Consider the following 20499-nt stretch of genomic DNA (forward strand, 5'->3'; position numbering starts at 1 on the left):
AGTTTTGGTCTCCAAATCTGAGGAAGGACATTATTGCCATAGAGGAGGTGCAGAGAAGGTTCACCAGACTGATTCCTGGGATGTCAGGACTGTCTTATGAAGAAAGACTGGATAGACTTGGTTTATACTCTCTAGAATTTAGGAGATTGAGAGGGGATCTTATAGAAACTTACAAAATTCTTAAGGGGTTGGACAGGCTAGATGCAGGAAGATTGTTCCCGATGTTGGGGAAGTCCAGGACAAGGGGTCACAGCTTAAGGATAAGGGGGAATCCTTTAAAACCGAGATGAGGAGAACTTTTTTCACACAGAGAGTGGTGAATCTCTGGAACTCTCTGCCACAGAGGGTAGTTGAGGCCAGTTCATTGGCTATATTTAAGAGAGATGTGGCCCTTGTGGCTAAGGGGATCAGGGGGTATGGAGAGAAGGCAGGTACGGGATACTGAGTTGGATGATCAGCCATGATCATATTAAATGGCGGTGCAGGCTCGAAGGGCCGAATGGCCTACTCCTGCACCTAATTTCTATGTTTCTATGTTTCTGTGCCCTGCGCCTCCTCACATTCAGCTTTTTCAACCCCCACCCTCTGCAATCAATCTGAAGGAGGGTCCCAACCTATCCATATTCTCCAGTCGTGTTGCCCGACCCACTGTGTAACTCCAGCACCTTGTCCCTTCTTTTACATGCCAGCATCAGCAGTTCCTTGTTTCGACCTTGTTTCAATTGCTCTGCAGAGATCGGCCACCAGATGGAGCAAGAGGTCTGATTTGGAATCAGAGAATGCAAAGCAAAGATCTTTGATGCAAAGTGCTGGAGGAACTCAGTGGGTCGGGCAGCATCTGTGGAGGGAATGGACAGACTACGCTTCGTGTCGGGACCCTTCTTCTGGCTCACCCAACCTTTGTAAATCTGTGCATCTTGGCACTGTAAGGCAAGAGGCATTTATTTAAAGAGAACTGGAGTACAAACAATGATTTTTTTTACCCCCAGCACACTGATGCAATTACAAAGAAAGCACATCAGCGCCTCTACTTCCTGAGAAGATTACGGAGAGTCGGTATGTCAAGGAGGATTCTCTCTAACTTCTACATGTGCACGGGAGAGAGCATGGAGAGAGTGTGGGAGGAAACCGAAGATCTCGGAGAAAACCCACGCAGGTCACGGGGAGAACGAACAAACTCCGTACAGGCAGGCACCCGTAGTCAGGATCGAACCGAGGGTCCGTGGCGCTGTGAGCACTGTAAGGCAGCAACTTCACCGCTGCGCCACCGTGCTGCTCTGTTTCCAGAAAACAAAAGGGGTCAAATTGGAGGTAAATAGAGAGAAAGAGTGGGCTTGATGCAGTCTACACACTGTAAATGGCTCGATTGTAATCATGTAAAAGGGAGCACAGAGAAGGTTCACCAGACTGATTCCTGGGATGTCAGGACTTTCAAAGGAAGACAGACTGGATAGACTCGGCTTGTACTCGCTAGAATTTCGAAGATTGAGGGGGGATCTTATAGAAACTTACACAATTCTTAAGGGGTTGGACAGGCTAGATGCAGGAAGATTGTTCCCGATGTTGGGGAAGTCCAGAACAAGGGGTCACAGTTTAAGGATAAAAGGGGGAAATCTTTTAGGACCGAGATGAGGAAAACATTTTTCACACAGAGAGTGGTGAATCTCTGGAATTCTCTGCCACAGAAGGTAGTTGAGGCCAGTACATTAGCTATATTTAAGAGGGAGTTAGATGTGTCCCTTGTGGCTAAAGGGATCAGGGGGTATGGAGAGAAGGCAGGTATGGGATACTGAGTTGGATGATCAACCATGATCATATTGAATGGCGGTGCAGGCTCGAAGTTCCGAATGGCCTAATCCTGCACCTATTTTCTATGTTTCTATGTTTCTATGTATTGTCTTTCCGCTGACTAGATAGCATGCAACAAAAGCTTTTCACTGTACCAAAGAGCATTTTTCCACGCTGTTTGATGATGTTGGCCGCCTTTTTGAGGCAGCGACTGCGATAGATCCCTTCGACGGTGGGGAGGTCAGAGCCGGTGATGGACTGGGCTGTGGTCACAACCTTCTGCAGTCTTTTCCGCTCCTGGACGCTCAAGTTGCCGAACCAGGCCACGATGCAACCGGTCAGTATGCTGCCTCTACCGAGCACCTGGAGAGGTTTAGGATCGAGCCCGGGGTCTCTGGCGCTGTGTGGCAGCAACTCTACCGCTGCGCCACCGTGCTACACCCAAGTAGCCGACCCTTTGAAAATGTGCCAATTTAGTCCAGTCCCTGGCTGCATGAACTCACTAGGGGCACTGTGGTGACAGCCTCCAGTCCGGGTTACTGATGAATCCATCCTAATTAAGGAGAGTGCGTTCCCTCATCGCATGTCACTGGAACAGACGGATAAAACAGCCACCAGGTGTCCCATAAACACTTCAGTAATTGCAGGCCCGACTCAGACCGTTTGAAAGTGCTCTGATAGAATTAATTTAAAAAATTGGTTTTGGTCTGTTATTCCCTGTTATAGGACTTAGAATCAGAATCATACTTTATTAGCCAAGTATGTTTTGCAACATAGGAGGAATTTGATTTGCCGTACAGTCATACCAATCAATAGCAACAAAACACACAAAATGCATTTTAACATGAAACGTGTTAAATCATCGAGGTTCAAATGACAACAAATAAATTGTATCATTGTATGTATCATAAAATGCATGTTTCATGTTAAAATGTAGTTGTACCTCATTGAGGCTCAAACGAAATTTGGTTTCTGCAGTCATGCAAACAAGTAGAAGAACCAAGACACACAATTAACACAATTTACACAAACATCCATCACAGCGAATCTCCTCCGTGATGGAAGCCAAAGTCTTATCTCTCCCCTGCACTCCCCATTCTCCTCCTGATGTCAGAGTCAATGCTTATGCTTATTTGCACTATTTATGGTTATTTTGCATTTTATATGCTCATTCATGTGTGTACATATATATATATACATTTCATTGTCCTATCTGGGACACATAACAATAAACTCTCGTGAACTTGAACTTGAACTTGAACATCCACATCCATAGAAACATAGACAATAGGTGCAGGAGTAGGCCATTCGGCCCTTCGAGCCTGCACCGCCATTCAATATGATCTTGGCTGATCATCCAACTCAGTATCCCATACCTGCCTTCTCTCCATACCCCCTGATCCCTTTAGCCACAAGGGCCACATCTAACTCCCTCTTAACTATAGCCAATGAACTGGCCTCAACTACCTTCTGTGGCAGAGAGTTCCAGAGATTCACCACTCTCTGTGTGAAAAATGTTTTTCTCATCTTGGTCCTAAAAGATTTCCCCCTTATCCTTAAGCTGCGACCCCTTGTTCTGGACTTCCCCAAAATCGGGAACAATCTTCCTGCATCTAGCCTGTCCAACCCCTTAAGAATTTTGTAACTTTCTATAAGATCCCCCCTCAATCTCCTAAATTCTAGCGAGTACAAGCCGAGTCTAGAAACATAGAAAATAGGTGCAGGAGGAGGCCATTCGGCCCTTTGAGCCAGCACCGCCATTCATTGTGATCATGGCTGATCGTCCCCTATCAATAACCCGTGCCTGCCTTCTCCCCATATCCCTTGACTCCACTAGCCCCTTGAGCTCTATCTAACTCTCTCTTAAATCCATCCAGTGACTTGGCCTCCACTGCCCTCTGTGGCAGGGAATTCCATAAATTCACAACTCTCTGGGTGAAAAAGTTTTTTCTCACCTCAGTCTTAAATGACCTCCCCTTTATTCTAAGACTGTGGCCCCTGGTTCTAGACTTGCCCAACATTGGGAACATTTTTCCTGCATCTAGCTTGTCTAGTCCTTTTATAATTTTATACGGTGGCACAGCAGCATAGTTGCTGCCTTGCAGTACCAGAGACCTGGGTTCGATCCTGACTCCGGGTGCTCCGGTTTCCTCTCACACTCCAAACATGTGAGGGTTCGTAAGTTGTCCCTAGTGTGTCTAGGATAGTGCTAGTGTATGGGGTGACAATAGACAATAGGTGCAGTGTCTTGTATGTTTCAATGAGATCCCCTCTCATCCTTCGCTGGGTGATTGCTGGTCAGCGTAGGACTCGGTGGGCTGAAGGGCCTGTCTCCGCGCTGTATCTCTATAGTCCAAAGAGTGCATTACTTCATTGAGATGTCGTCTCTGGACCATTCCCCCATTCCAGTTACACAAGGGGATATTGTGAGACCATGTCTTTCTGGGGTCGGCAGGCATAACATTGAAGTTGGGCGCTGCCAGGGCAGGCATCTCCAGATTAGAAACATAGAAACATAGAAAATAGGTGCAGGAGTAGGCCATTCGGCCATTCAATATGATCATGGCTGATCATCCAACTCAGTTTCCTGTACCTGCCCTCTCTCCGTACCCTCTGATCCCTTTAGCCACAAGGGCCACATCTAACTCCCTCTTAAATATAGCCAATGAACTGGCCTCGACTACCTTCTGTGGCAGAGAATTCCACAGATTCACCACTCTCTGTGTGAAAAATGTATTTTTCTCATCTCGGTCCTAAAAGACTTCCCCCTTATCCTTAAACTGTGACCCCTTGTTGTGGACTTCCCCAACATCGGGAACAATCTTCCTGCATCTAGCCTGTCCAACCCCTTAAGAATTCTGTAAGTTTCAATAAGATCCCCCCTCAATCTTCTAAATTCTAGCGAGTACAAGCCGGGTCTATCCAGTCTTTCTTCATCTGAAAGTCCTGACATCCCAGGAATCAGTCTGGTGAACCTTCTCTGTACTCCCTCTACGGCAAGAATGTCTTTCCTCAGATTAATCCAATCTGTTGAGAGTCGGTGTTAATTGAACCCTGTTTGGGGAGTGACTGGGTATAAATTATCTCAGCCTCTCACCTCCCCCGTCAGGATGAGGAATCAACTTCAATTTCTGAGCTCGGATTAATTTGCAAAGGCTGTGAGACAGGGAGCAGCAATAACCCTTGTACTAAACCTGACACATCCCCGCTACATATAAATTTCACTTTAATTAACAGTTTACAAATCAAAACTACTAGCGATTGAACCGCAGAAGCAAACCCCCGCCCCTATCCACACCATGTTATGTCCCAGACCTTGGTGGGGCCGCTCTTAACAAACATAGAAAATAGATGCAGTAGTAGGCCATAAGGGTTTGGACACGCTGGAGGCAGGAAACATGTTCCCGATGTTGGGGGAGTCCAGAACCAGGGGCCACACAGTTGAAGAATCAAGGGTAAGCCATTTCGAACGGAGACGAGGAAACACTTTTTCACACAGAGAGTTGTGAGTCTGTGGAATTCTCTGCCTCAGAGGGCGGTGGAGGCCGGTTCTCTGGATACTTTCGATATACAATAGTTAATAGACAATAGGTGCCAGAGTAGGCCATTCGGCCCTTCGAACCAGTACCGCCATTCACTGTGATCATGGCTGATCATCCAAAACCTGTACCCCGTTCCTGCCTTCTCCCCGTATCCCTTGATTCCGTTAGCCCCGAAGAGCAAAATCTAACTACACCTCCGGGTGGCGCCCGCAATAGCCGCCTCGCCAGCAGCCTGTCTTGTCCCATCATCCCAACGAGAGGGCTTGAACAGCGGCAATGGCCCCGTTCAAAGGCCCCGACCACGAGTGAACAAAGGAGGAAGATGACTGAAATTTATTGCCTTCCATCACAGTGAGGAAGAATGTTGATTCCACTGTGGTGGAAGTTTATGTTAATTTTATCTTATGTGTTGTGTGTATTTTTTGCTTTTCACTTAGTATGGCTGTATGGTCACTCAAATTCCACTGTCCCTTAATTAGTACATGTGACAATTACATTGAATCTTGAATCTTGATCTTGTCTGACCAAAGAACATCCTCCTCGTCTCCTTTCTAAAAGTACGTTCTTTTATTCTGAGGCTGTGCCCTCTGGTTCCTAGACTCACCCACTAGTGGAAACATCCTCTCCACATCCACTCCATCCAGGCCTTTCACTATTCGACAAGTTTGATAAGTGATAGGTGCAGAATTAGGCCATTTGGCCCATCAAGTCTACTCCGCCCTTCAATCATGGCTGATCTATCTTTCCCTCTCAACCCCATTCTCCTGCCTTCTCCCTATAACCCCTGACACCTGTACATTGAAGTACATGTTTCACCGAGGCCCCCCCCCCCTCCCCCCCCCTCCTCTCATCCTTCGAACCTGATCCCTCAAGAAAGTTGAAGAGGAAATACTTTAGTCAGAGAGTGCTGAATCTGTGGATTTCTTTGCCACAGAAGGCTGTGGAGGTCAAGTCTAAGGCAGAGATAGATAGATAGATAGATAGATTGTTGATTAGTACGGGCGTGAGGGATTACGGAGAAGGCAGGAGAATGGGGTTTGGGAGGGAGAGAGAGACAGATCAGCCATGATTGAATGGCGGAGCGGACTCGATGGGCCGAATGGCCTAATTCTGCTCCTATCACTTATGACCTTATCACCTCTCCTTGCGAGAGTCTTTAATCCCTTGTGGCAGTTGAGTCCACGATGTCCGTGCCTTATCCCTGAATGTACAATGTGTGTTTAAGTTTTACTACGACCGGCACCTTCATGTCTGGTTTTACGAGTGTGGGGTGGATTATTGCCGTGGCGCCGTGTAAACAGGAGACGGCGTTGGGGGAGGGAATTACGAGCGCACTGTCCCGTCCATTCCAAAGCCCCTGGGAGTGGAGTGGGCGAAATCTATTAACCAGTCACAGTTTAATGAGGCGAGGCAAGGTGGAAGGATTAAAGGACAGCCAATTTAGTTTAGTTTAGAGATACAGCGTGGAAACAGGCCCTTCGGCCCACCGAGTCCGTGCCGACCAGCGATCCCCGCACACCAACACTATCCTGCACACACTAGGGACTATTTACATTTACACCAAGCCAATTAACCTACAAACCTGCACGTCTTTGGAGTGTGGGAGGAAACCGAAGATCTCGGAGAAAACCCACGCGGGTCACGGGGAGAACGTGCAAACTCCACACAGACGGCACCGGTAGTTAGGATTGAACCGGGCACTCGGGTCTTTGGCGCTGGGAGGCAGCATCTCTACCGCCGTGCCACTGGGAGTGAAAAATCCCAACGTCAATCATCTTTTGCAGAGACCCAGTTCAAAGGATGGGCTGCCTGGAACCTTGGGCGCAAGGAACTGCAGGTGCTGGTTTACAGTAAAAAGAGGAAAAATGCGGGAGTAACTCAGCTGGAGCAGGTCGGGCAGCGTCTGTGGAGAACATGGTCAGGGCCCTTCTTCAGAAACGTCACCTATCCATGTTCTCCACAGATGCTGCCTGACCTGCTGAGTAACTCCAGCAGTCTGTGAGTTACTCCAGCACTGTGAAACGTCACCTATCCATGTTCTCCACAGATGCTGCCTGACCCGCTGAGTTACTCCAGCACTCTGTGAAATGTCACCTATCCATGTTCTCCACAGATGCTGCCTGACCTGCTGAGTTACTCCAGCACTCTGTGAAACGTCACCTATCCATGTTCTCCACAGATGCTGCCTGACCCGCTGAGTTACTCCAGCACTCTGTGAAACGTCACCTATCCATGTTCTCCACAGATGCTGCCTGACCCGCTGAGTTACTCCCAGTCCAGTCCAGTCCACAGTCCAGGAAATCAGTTGAAGTCACAGAAAGTCGTAGAGTCACACAGAGTGGAAAAATACCCTTTGGCCCAACTTCAGTTTAGTTTATTGTCACGTGTACCGAGGTACAGTGAAAAACTTTTTGTTGCGTGCTATCCAGTCAGCGGAAAGACAATACGTGATTACAATCGAGCCATTTACAGTGTGTACACTGCATCAAGCCCACTCTTTCTCTCTATTTACCTCCAATTTGACCCCTTTTGTTTTACCTCTAATTTGCAAACAGGTCACCACGGTGGCCCAGCGGTGAAGTTGCTGCCTTACAGTGCTCACAGCGCCACGGACCCTCGGTTCGATCCCGACTGCGGGTGCTTGGGATTTTACACGGAGTTTGCACGTTCTCCCCGTGACCTGCGTGGGTTTTCTCCGAGATCTTCGGTTTCCTCCCACACTCCAAAGGCGTACAGGCTTGCAGGTTAGACACAAAAAGTCGGAGTAACTCAGCGGGACGGGCAGCATCGCTGGAGAGAAGGAACGGGTGAAGTTTTGGGTCAAGACCCTTCTTCAGACTCGACCCGAAACATCACCCATTCCTTCTCTCCAGAGATGCTGCCTGTCCCGCTGAGTTACTCCAGCATTTTGTGTCTATCTTTGGTTTAAGCAAGCATTTGCAGTTCCTTCCTACAGGCTTGTAGGTTAATTGGCTTGGTATTAAAAAAAAGTGTAAATTGTCCCTAGTGTGTGTAGGGTAGTGTCAAAGCTGTCACAGCCAGACATAAAAACAGCTTATATCCACGAGTAGTAGCTCTACTCAATAACCAAAAATGTATATAACCATATAACCATATAACAATTACAGCACGGAAACAGGCCATCTCGGCCCTTCTAGTCCGTGCCGAACACTTACTCTCCCCTAGTCCCATCTACCTGCACTCAGACCATAACCCTCCATTCCTTTCCCGTCCATATACCTATCCAATTTATTTTTAAATGATAAAATCGAACCTGCCTCCACCACTTCCACTGGAAGCTCATTCCACACAGCTACCACTCTCTGAGTAAAGAAGATCCCCCTCATGTTACCCCTAAACTTTTGTCCCTTAATTCTCAAGTCATGTCCCCTTGTTTGAATCTTCCCTACTCTCAATGGGAAAAGCTTATCCACGTCAACTCTGTCTATCCCTCTCATCATTTTAAAGACCTCTATCAAGTCCCCCCTTAACCTTCCGCGCTCCAAAGAATAAAGACCTAACTTTTTCAACCTTTCTCTGTAACTTAGTTGTTGAAACCCAGGCAACATTCGAGTGAATCTCCTCTGTACTCTCTCTATTTTGTTGACATCCTTCCTATAATTAGGCGACCAAAATTGTACACCATACTCCAGAATTGGCCTCACCAATGCCTTGTACAATTTTAACATTACATCCCAACTTCTATACTCAATGCTCTGATTTATAAAGGCCAGCACACCAAAAGCTTTCTTTACCACCCTATCTACATGAGATTCCACCTTCAGGGAACTGTGCACAGTTATTCCCAGATCCCTCTGTTCAACTGCATTCCTCAATTTGCTACCATTTACCATGTACGTCCTGTTTTGATTTGTCCTGCCAAGATGTAGCACCTCACACTTATCAGCATTAAACAGACTACGATGCTGTCTGCATGGAGTTTGTACGTTCTCCCCGTGACCTGCGTGGGTTTCCTTCGGGTGCTCCGGTTTCTACCGACACTCCAAAGACATACAGGGTTGTAGGCTAATTGGCTTTGTTGAAATTGCCCCTAGAGTGTATAGGGTAATGTCAGTGTGTGGGGAACGCTGTATTTGCAGCCTCCTTTTGCTCTGGTATTTTATTTAATTCATATGTTTAATCAATAATGTTTTATTATTAATGTTTAATGTTTTATGTGTCATTCCTAACTGTCACTCTATGCCATATTGTCATTTGCGGGCGGAGCACCAAGGCAAATTCCTTGTATGTGAATCCTTGGTCAATAAACATTCATTCATTCATCAAGGTGCGGGGATCGCTGGTCGGTGCGGACTCGGTGGGCTGAAGGGCCTGTTCGTTTGCTGTATCTCTAAACAAAACTAAATGAGTTGATGTTCTTTTGCTGTTGTGTGCCCATTAGTACAGTATGTTCCACTTAAGCACTTGGATGGCTGTAGAGTGTGTCGAAACATTCTGAGGTCAGGGAAGGTGTTAATATGGTTCCAAAGACTCCTCACATTAGTAAATTGCATTTATATATCATTTTCCCACCACGGCCTAAGATGGATCAACATCTGTGACAAGTCGGCAAATGATGTTTTTTATTCAAGGACATCCCATCACACACTGCCTTGGTCAGATTGATCCTCTCTGAGGTTAGTTGGTGAAGGCTTCACTAATGAGAGTACTCAAACAACCTTGTTTGCTAAATTAGGTTTGCGTTTATTGCCTGTTGATGCTAATGGGATAAATCGAGAGAGGACAGGAGCCACGTGCCTTCTCTCTCCCTCTCCCCTCTCCCCCTCCCTCTCCCCTCTCTCTCCTCTCCTCTCCCTCTCCCCTCTCCTCTCCCCTCCTCCCCCTCTCCTCTCCCTCTCCCTCTCCCCTCCCTCTCCCCTCCTCTCCCTCCCCCTCCCCCTCTCCCCCTCTCCCTCCCCTCTCCCCTCTCCCTCTCCCTCTCCCTCTCCCTCTCCCCTCTCCCCCCCTCTCCTCCCCCCCTCCTCCCCCCCCCCCCTCCCCCTCTCCCTCCCCCTCCCCTCTCCCTCCCTCTCCCTCCCCTCCCCTCTCCCCCTCTCCCTCTCCTCTCCCTCCCTCTCCCTCTCCCTCTCCCTCTCCCTCTCCCTCTCCCTCTCCCTCTCCCTCTCCCCTCCCTCCCCCTCTCCCCCTCCCCCTCTCCCTCTCCCTCCCTCTCTCTCTCCTCTCCCTCTCCCTCTCCCTCCCCCCCTCCCTCCCCCCCCCTCCCCCTCTCTCCCTCCCTCTCCCTCCCCTCCCCTCCCTCTCCCTCTCCCCCCCCCCCCCTCTCTCCCCCCCCCCCCCCCCCCCCCCCCCCCCCCCTCCCCCCCCCCCCCCCCCCCCCCCCCCCCCTCCCTCCCCCCCCCCCTCCCCCCTACCTCTCTCTCCGTCGGCTGACAGATAGAACAGACTAGGGGCTGTACTGTTCAGTCCATTGTGGTGAACTGACAAGCAAAAAAGGTCCAGCCAGTCACAGGGCAAAGTCGACTGGGCTTGTATTCACTGGATTCTCATAGAATATCATAGAAACATAGAAAATAGGTGCAGGAGAAGGCCTTTCGAGCCAGCACCGCCATTCATTGTGATCATGGCTGATTGTCCCCAATCAATAACCCGTGCCTGCCTTCTCCCCATATCCCTTGACTCCACTGGCCCTTAGAGCTCTATCTAACTCTCCCTTAAATCCATCCAGTGATTTGCCCCCCACCGCCCTCTGTGGCAGGGAATTCCACAAATTCACAACTCTCTGGGTGAAAAAGTTTTTTTCTCACCCCAGTCTTAAATGACCTCCCCTTTATTCTAAGACTGTGGCCCCTGGTTCTGGACTCGCCCAACATTGGGAACAGTTTTCCTGCATCTAGCTTGTCCAGTCCTTTTATAATTTCAGGTGAACACCTGAACACAATAATATATATATATTAATGATTTGGACAAGGGAATTGAATGCAATATCTCCAAGTTTGCGGATGACACGAAGCTGGGGGGCAATGTTAGCTGTGAGGAGGATGCTAGGAGGCTGCAAGGTGACTTGGATAGGCTGGGTGAGTGGGCAAATGCATGGCAGATGCAGTGTAATGTGGATAAATGTGAGGTTATCCACTTTGGTGGCAAAAACAGGAAAGTAGACTATTATCTGAATGGTGGCCGATTGGGAAAAGGGGAGATGCATCGAGACCTGGGTGTCATGGTACACCAGTCATTGAAAGAAGGCATGCAGGTGCAGCAGGCAGTGAAGAAAGCGAATGGTATGTTAGCATTCATAGCAAAAGGATTTGAGTATAGGAGCAGGGAGGTTCTACCTCAGTTGTACAGGGTCTTGGTGAGACCACACCTGGAGTATTGCGTACAGTTTTGGTCTCCTAATCTGAGGAAGGACATTCTTGCCATAGAGGGAGTACAGAGAAGGTTCACCAGACTGATTCCTGGGATGTCAGGACTTTCATATGAAGAAAGACTGGATAGACCCGGCTTGTACTCGCTAGAATTTAGAAGATTGAGGGGGGATCTTATAGAAACGTACAAAATTCTTAAGGGGTTGGACAGGCTAGATGCAGGAAGATTGTTCCCGATGTTGGGGAAGTCCAGAACAAGGGGTCACACAGTTTAAGGATAAGGGGGAAATCTTTTAGGACTGAGATGAGAAAACATTTTTTCACACAGAGAGTGGTGAATCTGTGGAATTCTCTGCCACAGAGGGTAGTTGAGGCCAGTTCATTGGCTATATTTAAGAGGGAGTTAGATGTGGCCCATGTGGCTAAAGGGATCAGGGGGTATGGAGAGAAGGCAGGTACAGGATACTGAGTTGGATGATCAGCCATGATCATATTGAATGGCGGTGCAGGCTCGAAGGGCCGAATGGCCTACTACTGCACCTATTTTCTATGTTTCTATAATCGCTTGCCTTTAAGGATGATAGCTGCCTATTTGACCAGCTTTACATTCATCTTTTATCGTGGTCAAGTTGAGGTCTGAGACTTTCCTGTGCAAAAATAGCACCATTTCCTTGCTTTTATATTCTAAATCTATAAGAAAGTACACATGACAATAAATGAACATATACCTAGTCTAAACTGAACATATAACATTGAGGTCTGATGGTTCAATTTGCTCTTTGATATCCTTTTAATAAATAGCGCTGCCTCTTTGAGAATTGTGTCAGCCTCTACTTCTGTAATAAAGGGAACCCCACAAGCTGTAAAGTGGACATAATGAAGGAATTAGTTAATTGATTGAACGAGTGAATAGCTGCGGAGTTGATGGATGTGCCAGCTCGTGGGTGGCTTGTTGTACTCTGCGTACAGCACACAAAAAGGCTTCATCAATTTGTTACCATTTACATCTCAATAGAGGCACACAAAGAGAACTCTCTCGGCCTCACCATGTCCACCCTTCTGCCTGATCTCATGCCTGACATCTGTATCTTCGTCTGTTGTTAGTCACCCACATTTACAGGCCAATTAGAGCAAAGTCCGAAGAAGGGTTTCGGCCCAAAACGTCGCCTATTTCCTTCGCTCCATAGATTCTGCCGCACCCGCTGACAGCATCCCCAGCACTTTTGGTGAATGGTGGAATGAGTGGTGAATCTCTGGAACTCTCTGCCACAGAGGGTAGTTGAGGCCAGTTCATTGGCTATATTTAAGAGGGAGTTAGATGTGGCCCTTGTGGCTAAGGGGATCAGGGGGTATGGAGAGAAGGCAGGTACAGGATACTGAGTTGGATGATCAGCCATGATCATATTGAATGGCGGTGCAGGCTCGAAGGGCCGAATAGCCTACTCCTGCACCTAATTTCTATGTTTCTATGTTTCTATGTTTTGTCTACCTTCGATTTTCCAGCGTCTGCAGTTCCTTCTTGAACAGCATGACAGGAAAGTTGCCAGCCAGTGATGCCCCATCTACACTAGTCCCACCTGCCTGCGTTTTGGCCCAGATCCCTCTAAGCCTGTCCTATCCATGTACCTGTTGAGAACTGTCTCTTTAACGATTCGATAGTCCCAGCCTCATCTACCTCCTTTGGAAGTTCGTTCCATATACACCCACCACCCTATGTGTATAAAAGTTATCACTCTGGTTCCTATTAAATCTCCCCCCCCACCCTCCACCTCACCTTAAACCTATGTCCTTTGGTGTGTTTGACCTGAGTGTACTTGCTATTTGTAGAAGCAAAGAACAGCAGTTCCTGTTTAATCCACAAAAACATTAAAAGACTATTTAAGGGCCTGTCCCACCAGCATGCGTTTGCATGCGTCTAGTGCGACCAGATGTGGTCGCTTGAGGCGTATGGCCTCGCGGGACCGGTCCCTCTTCGATCGCTGGAGGCGTATGGAGTTTGGCGGGGCTGGTCCCAACATCGCGCGGGGCTCGGAAAATCTTGCACTGTCCGAAAATCCCGCTCGACAATGGCCTGTTGTCGACAATGCAGCCGCATTGAGGCCGTACGCACCGCCTCGACGGGCGTACGCAGCGTATTGAGACGCCGTACGGGCGTACGCCTAGCGCGTGGTGTTGCGCGATGACATCACCACCTGGCATGCCGTTGCGTGATGATGTCACTGCCCGACGCCGTGCGATGTCCAAATTCAGTCCTGCCCAGCTGATTGGTGAGTATGATGTCGGGACCAGCCCCGCACAGCTCCATACGCCTCCGCGGTTGGAGGCCGTACGCCTCAAGCCACCACGTTTGGTCGTGCTAGACGCAAGCAAACGCGTGCTGGTGGGACAGGCCTTATAATTTAGTTTTGCATGGTTTATTGTCACGTGTACTGAGGTACATCGAAAAGCTTTTGTTGTGTGCTAGCCAGTCAGCGGAAAGACAAGACATGATTGCTAGCGAGCCGTTCGCAGTGTACAGATGCACGGCAACGGGAATAACACGAATAACGTTTAGTGCGAGGTAAAGTCTAGGGAAACGCGATTAAACATAGTCCGAGGGTCTCCAGTGAGGTAGATAGTAGTTCAGGACCGCTCTCTAGCGGGTGGTAGGATGATTCAGTTGCCTGATAACAGCTGGGAAGAAACTGTCCCTGAATCTGGAGGTGCTGTGCGTTTTCACACTTCTGTATCTCTTGCCCGATGGGAGAGGGGGAGAAGTGGGAGTGATCGGAGAGAGACTCATAGAAATATAGGTGTTTAAGAAGGAACTGCAGATGCTGGAAAATCGAAGGTACACAAAAATGCTGGAGAAACTCAGCAGGTGCAGCAGCATCTATGGAGCGAAGGAAATAGGCAACGTTTCGGGCCGAAACGTTGCCTATTTCCTTCGCTCCATAGATGCTGCTGCACCTGCTAAGTTTCTCCAGCATTTTTGTTTACCATAGAAAAATAGGAGCAGGTGTAGGCCATTCGGCCCTTCGAGCCAGCGCCGTCATTCAATATGATCATGGCTGATCATCTAAAATCAGTACCCCCGTTCCTGCTTTTTCCCCATATCCCTTGATTCCTTGGAAAGGGAATTCCTTGCGATTAGGCAAGGAAAGGGAGAGTTATAGCTACATAGAAGGGCAATAATTGGCATTTTCCCTCTGCACAAAGTTTCATTATTTTCTGCCAGTTAGAATTATTGGTGTGGTGTTGGTTTGTTGTTGCCACGTGCATAGAAACATAGAAGCATAGAAAATAGGTGCAGGAGGAGGCCATTCAGCCCTTCGAGCCAGCACCGCCATTCATTGTGACCATGGCTGATCGTCCCCTATCAATGACCCGTGCCTGCCTTCTCCCCATATCCCTTGACTCCACTAGCCCCTAGAGCTCTATCTAACTCTCTCTTAAATCCATCCAGTGACTTGGCCTCCACTGCCCTCTGTGGCAGGGAATTCTATAAATTCACAACTGTGTGAAAAAGTTTTTTCTCACCTCAGTCTTAAATGGCCTCCCCTTTATTCTAAGACTGTGTGGCCCCTGGTTCTGGACTCGCCCAACATTGGGAACAATTTTTCCTGCATCTAGCTCGTCCAGCCCTTTTATAATTTTATATGTTTCTATAAGATTTCCCCTCATCCTTCTAAACTCCAGTGAATACAAGCCTAGTCTTTTTAATCTATCCTCATATGATAGTCCCGCCATCCCAGGGATCAATCTCCTGAGTCCGATCTGGGCCTGGAAGGATGTATCCGCATATGGGACACAGTGGGGTGGGGTCCGTCGAATATAGGAGCAAAGAGGTCCTTCTGCAGTTGTACAGAGCCCTAGTGAGACCACACCTGGAGTATTGTGTGCAGTTTTGGTCCCCTAATTTGAGGAAGGACATTCTTGCTATTGAGGGAGTGCAGCGTAGGTTCATAAGGTTAATTCCCGGGATTGTGGGACTGTCATATGCTGAGAGAATGGAGCAGCTGGGCTTGTACACTCTAGGGCTTAGAAGGATGAGAGATATCTCATTGAAACATATAAGATTGTTAAGGGTTTGGACACGCTAGAGGCAGGAAACATGTTCCCGATGTTGGGGGAGTCCGGAACCAGGGGCCACAGTTTGAGAATAAGAGGTAAAGCCATTTAGAACGGAGACGAGGAAACACTTTTTCCCAGAGAGAGTTGCGAGTCTGTGGAATTCTCTGCTTCAGAGGGCGGTGGAGGCCGTTTCTCTGGATACTTTCAAGAGAGAGCTAGATAGGGCTCTTAAAAATAGCGGAGTCAGGGGATATGGGGAGAAGGCAGGAACAGGGTACTGATTGGGGATGATCAGCCATGATCACATTGAATGGCGGTGCTGGCTCGAAGGGCCGAATGACCTACTCCTGCTCCTATTGTCTATTGTCTATTGAAACAGGCTTTTCGGCCCACCGAGTCCCAGCGATCCCCGCACACCAACACAATCCTACACACACTAGGACAACTAGAATGGTGCTAGTGTATGAGGATCGGTGGTCGGCACAGAGTAGGTGGGCCGAAGGGCCTGTTTCCACCCTGTATCTCTAAACTAAACTAAAGCTGCACGCAGCCTAGCCAAAGAGATTTCTGTTTTGCTTTAATAATCTGACGCAAGAATTTTATTCAGTTCGATCCTGTTTATTGCCACGTGTATCAAGGTACAGTGAGAAGATCTCCTCGCCTGCTAATCAGCGCCGTATTTAACATGAATTAAACAGTTTTATTAAATTAATTAGATTAATTGAATGAGATTGATATATCATTTCCAGGTCTGGCCGCAGCTGATTTTTTTTTTTCCCGACACACAGATGTTTCAAGTCCCGTGTGGTCAGCGCAGCAATCGCTGTGTGAGCTGCTGACAGATGTTGTGGTCTACAATAGCCTGCGAGTGTGAATATTCACCGCGCTTATCCCCTGTGTTTTATTGACAATGTACATGACATTCAGTGAGAGGCCAGCTGTCTCCATCTCCCTCCCCCTCCCATTGCACAGATGGGGCCAATAGACCACTTGAATGAAAGCCTTGTGCAGTGTTCTCTGTTCACTTGCAGGGGACGACTCTAATACGATGTCTTTTGCATGTTTGGGTCACCGTTCTGTCTATTTCTGTGTCCTCCCATCTATCTTTCTCTTTTGTTTCCCTTTCAAAAACTATATTCAACACAATTTGAGTATAAGAGCAGGGAGGTTCTACTGCAGTTGTACAGGGTCTTGGTGAGACCACACCTGGAGTATTGCGTACAGTTTTGGTCTCCCAATCTGAGGAAAGACATTCTTGCCATAGAGGGAGTACAGAGAAGGTTCACCAGACTGATTCCTGGGATGGTAGGACTTTCATATGAAGAAAGACTGGATAGACTCGGCTTGTACTCGCTAGAATTTAGAAGATTGAGGGGGGATCTTATAGAAACTTACAAAATTCTTAAGGGGTTGGACAGGCTAGATGCAGGAAGATTGTTGGGGAAGTCCAGAACAAGGGGTCACAGTTTAAGGATAAGGGGGAAGTCTTTTAGGACCGAGATGAGAAAAACATTTTTCACACAGAGAGTGGTGAATCTGTGGAATTCTCTGCTACAGAGGTAGTTGAGGCCAGTTCATTGGCTATATTTAAGAGGGAGTTAGATGTGGCCCTTGTAGCTAAAGGGATCAGGGGGTATGGAGAGAAGGCAGGTACAGGATACTGATTTAGATGATCAGCCATGATCATATTGAATGGTGGTGCAGGCTCGAAGGGCCGAATGGCCTACTCTTGCACCTAGTTTCTATGTTTTTATGTTTCTAACCCGACCAGGACATCTTCAGTCCTGCCGAGGATGGTGTTAGTGTACGGGGATCGCTAGTTGGCGCGGACTCGGTGGGCCAAAGGGCGTGTTTCCGCGCTGTATCTCTAAACTAGTAATCTCTAAAAAAATAATCCCAGTCTATCCAACCTCTCAACCCCGCAAGCCCGGGTAAGGCACCAGTGAGATACACTTGTCTCAGCCAAAATAAACACAATTTTCCATGTCACTTTTAAATGCTCTTTGGAGGTTAATTTGTCCTCAGCTTCCAACACAGTCGCCTTGCGGTTAATATACTCCCCGTCCACTGGTGTAATGGGAAGGTTTGCCCTCATCCATTAACCAAGCAATAATTGTGATTGGGAAGATCCTTAAATATTTGTCTGAACTAATTGGGCAGTGTAAATCACCTTGTCACTAATAGAGTGAGGGAAGGGAAAGGCCTTATCTCCGGCAGGCTAATCACTTCTTGGGTTGCGAGTGTGTAGAGGGATTGGACCAGGTGTGCTTTAGAGGGAGGTGGAAGTCGGGGGGGAGGAAGGGGGGAGAGAGGGGGGATGATGGCAGTTCTGAAACACAGCTGAGGAATTATTGAAGGGGAGAGAAGGTCAAACACAGAGAGGAAGAGGGAAGAGGGAAGAGAACGTCCTCGACCCAAATCTGTGCCTTTAGTTTCATTTGGTTTAGCGTAGTTTTGGGATGCAGCGCGTAAACAGGCCCTTCGGCCCGCAGAGTCTGTACTGACCCCGCACATTAACGGGGCTGTCCCACTGTACGAGCTAATTCAAGAGTTCTCCCGGGTTTAAAAAAAAAACCTGAAATGTCATCTATCCCTTTTCTCCAGAAATACTGCCTGAGTTGCTGCAGCATTTTGTGCTTGTCTTGTATTTAGTTTTGGTCACCCTGTTATAGGAAATATGTTGCCAAGCTGAAAAGGATTCAGTCAAGATTTAGGGGATCAGAGGGTATGGAGAGAAGGCAGGTACGGGATACTGAGTTGGATGATCAGCCATGATCATATTGAATGGCGGTGCAGGCTCGAAGGGCCGAATGGCCTACTCCTGCACCTAATTTCTATGTTTCTATGTTTCTATTCGGCCCTTCGAGCCAGCACCGCCATTCAATGTATGTGATCATGGCTGATCATCCCCAGTCAGTACCCAGTTCCTGCCTTCTCCCCATGTTTCTATGTTTCTATTCGGCCCTTCGAGCCAGCACCGCCATTCAATGTATGTGATCATGGCTGATCATCCCCAGTCAGTACCCGGTTCCTGCCTTCTCCCCATATCCCCTGACTCCGCTATCTTTAAGAGCCCTATCTAGCTCTAGGTCAGGCAACATTTCGGGTCGGGCCCCTTCTTTATATTCTGGCTCCTTATCCAATAACCATAAACTTTACTGCCTCTTTTCGTGAGATCCTAATAATGTTTCATAAACTAATGACCATCGAAAGGATGTTTTATTGCAACGTGTTATGTGGTGTTTCCATAATCAAAAAGACTCTCAGCGATCACTTATCTTTTCTTCATTATAGTCTAATCTTCATTATACACAAGGGTTGGAAAGGTAATGATACCCAGCAATTAAAAGCAAACAAGCAGATAAGAGCTCTAAATTACTGCATAAGCTTCTCTAGAACTGTAATTACTTGGCAATCTAGCGACACCGGGAGTTGTCAACACAAGTTGTATGAGCAGAGCGACTGAAGGTCGAAGGTCGAGCGGAGATTGGGGCGGGATGTTCCGTCGGGAAGAAAAGGGACTATTCATTGAGTCACGGAGTTATCCAGCGTGGAACGGCAGGCGCGGTGGCGCAGCGGTACAGTTGCCGCCTCATGGCCCTGTCCCTCTTACGCGACTTTTTCGGCGACTGCCGACACCCGTCACAGCTCATGGCAGGTCGGCGAAAATCTTCAACGCGTTGAAAATCCAGCGGCGACCAGAACAAGGCACGACTTTTTCGGCGACTGCCGGCACCCGTCACAGCTCATGGCAGGTCGGCCAAAATTTTCGATACGTTGAAAATCCAGCGGAGACCAGAACAAGGTACGACTCTTTGGGCGACTACGCACGACCATACAGGCGCCACCCTGTGGCATGTCATGTCGCCAGGGTGTCGCTTGTAATGTTAAAATTGTACAAGGCATTGGTGAGGCCAATTCTGGAGTATGGTGTACAATTTTGGTCACCCAACTATAGGAAGGATGTCAACAAAATAGAGAGAGTACAGAGGAGATTTACTAGAATGTCGCCTGGGTTTCAGCAACTAAGTTACAGAGAAAGGTTGAATAAGTTAGGTTTTTATTCACTGGAGCGCAGTAGGTTAAGGGGGGACTTGATAGAGGTCTTTAAAATGATAAGAGGGATAGACAGAGTTGACGTGGACAAGCTTTTCCCTTTGAGAGTAGGGAAGATTCAAACAAGAGGACATGAGTTCAGAATTAAGGGACAGAAGTTTAGGGGTAACATGAGGGGGAACTTCTTTACTCAGAGAGTGGTAGCTGTGTGGAATGAGCTTCCAGTGGAAGTGGCGGAGGCATGTTCGATTTTATCATTTAAAAATAAATTGGATAGGTGTATGGATGGGAAAGGAATGGAGGGTTATGGTCTGAGTGCAGGTAGATGGAACTAGGGGAAAATAAGTATTCGGCACGGACTTGTAGGGCCGAGATGGCCTGCTTCTGTGCTGTAATTGTTATATGGTTATATGGCATGGTCATGAGTGGTCTCCTCAGTCGTCCAAAGAGTCATACCGTCTTTCTGGTCGCCGCTGGAGTTGACCATTTTCCCGTAATGTCCCGCTGAGTTACTCCTGCATTTTGTGTCCATCTTCAAATGACGTCACGCGCTCCAGACGGCTGTGCGTACGCATGGTGGCGCGCTACCGTTGTGCGCCAGTCACTTCCGGCCTGTCGCGTAAATAACGCCCAAGTGGGGCAGGCCCTTAAGAAGATACCTCGGCCTGCGTCACAGTAATGGACCTAAACCAAAACGTAACTTTGACTTTACTTTGAGTATGGCAGTGCTAGAA

Source organism: Leucoraja erinacea, chromosome 7 (assembly GCF_028641065.1).
Source record: "Leucoraja erinacea ecotype New England chromosome 7, Leri_hhj_1, whole genome shotgun sequence".
NCBI classification, from domain to species: domain Eukaryota; kingdom Metazoa; phylum Chordata; class Chondrichthyes; order Rajiformes; family Rajidae; genus Leucoraja; species Leucoraja erinaceus.